This window comes from Microcebus murinus, chromosome 12 (genome assembly GCF_040939455.1).
Source record: "Microcebus murinus isolate Inina chromosome 12, M.murinus_Inina_mat1.0, whole genome shotgun sequence".
NCBI lineage: Eukaryota > Metazoa > Chordata > Mammalia > Primates > Cheirogaleidae > Microcebus > Microcebus murinus.
In genome coordinates this window covers 80,889,414-80,890,931 of record NC_134115.1, presented here as the reverse complement: position 1 = coordinate 80,890,931, position 1,518 = coordinate 80,889,414, and positions in this window count along the sequence as shown.

The window sequence follows — 1,518 nt, the reverse complement described above, 5'->3', positions numbered from 1 at the left end:
ATGTATAAAACTGTAACCCAGCCGGCTGTAATCCAAACTGTAACCCAGCCACATCGAGTCCACTTGCTCAAGGCTTCTTGGGTGTGGCTCCAGGGTCATGGTCCTCAAATTTGGCTCAGAATACATCTCTTTAAAATTATTTTATAGAGTCTGGCTCCCTCTGCCCCCACTCCTGGGCTCAAGCAATCCTCCTGCCTCAGCCTATCAAGTAGCTGGGACTACAGGCATGTGCCACTATGCCTGGCTAATTTTTTCTATATTTTTTTTAGTTGTCCAGCTAATTTCTTTCTATTTATAGTAGAGATGGGGTCTCACTCTTGCTGAGGCTGGTCTGGAACTCCTGACCTCAAGCAATCCTCCCACCTCGGCCTCCCAGAGTGCTAGGATTATAGGTGTGAGCTACCATGCCCAGCCTTCTACTCTCTTTAATAGCATTGCTTAGCATGTGATAGGCATTCTGCATTCACAACAATGTTTCAAAGCTACATCAAAGTATAATGTCTTTCACATATACTTGAGCAACAAATAGGGATCTATAATACATTAAGCTGGCTGTGGTTCTACACGTGCAAATAAGAGAAGAAATAGAGAGTAGTGCTTAGGAATGGGAGCCCTGAAGTCGTTATGTGGCCAGGTTTGGGTCCCAGCACTGCCAATTTTTTACCTATATGACTTGAGATCTGTATGACAGTTTTTTCATTCATAAAATGAGGTTAATATAGTACTGACTTCATGGGGATGTTGTAGGGATTAAATAATAAAATATGCGTGATTCTTAGTAGAGTTCCTGGTACACAGCCTGTGCTCAATAAACATTAGCTATATGTAAAGATACCAGTTCAAGTGACAATGGGATATAAAGAAACTTTTTAGCCAGGCCTAAGTTCATACCTGCACAAGTAATGACAACTGGCTCACAGCTTTCTCCTTAATTTGGCATGGGCAAATTTCTTGATTTCAAGAATGTCAAAAGGCGACAACAATCTATACCTATATTAAAAGAGACAGAGGTGAAACACAGGTGGACAAGCGAGTCGATCAATCTGAGCCTCAGTTTCGCCATCCATACAATGGGGATGTGTGCCTCCTGAAGCTGTTGGAGAGGGACTTAGTCTGCCTTGTTCACCGCTATGTAAGAAGCGACCAATAAATACACGTTGAATGAATGAATGCAGTAAATGCGTGCTTAGTACAGCGGCCCGTAAACGGGAAGCGCTCAATAAGCGGTAGTTGTTGGCGTTAAAAAAAAGTAAAAAAGTCTCCAAGACCCTAACGCACCCCACCAACTTACACGCGAACCTGCGCAGTAACTTCTCCAGGAGGCGAGGACCTGCGACTGCGCTTGCGCATAAGCGCTTTCCACCGCCCCTCCAGGCGCGTGAGCCAGTAGGGCGGGCCTCAGCGGCGGCGCGACGAGTCCAGAGGGGAGGACTGAGGAAGGGGCGTGGCTAGCAAGCCGGCCTCGGCCACCCTCTTCCGGGCTTCGCCAGCTGCGCGCGCACCTCCCCCCCCTTCTTT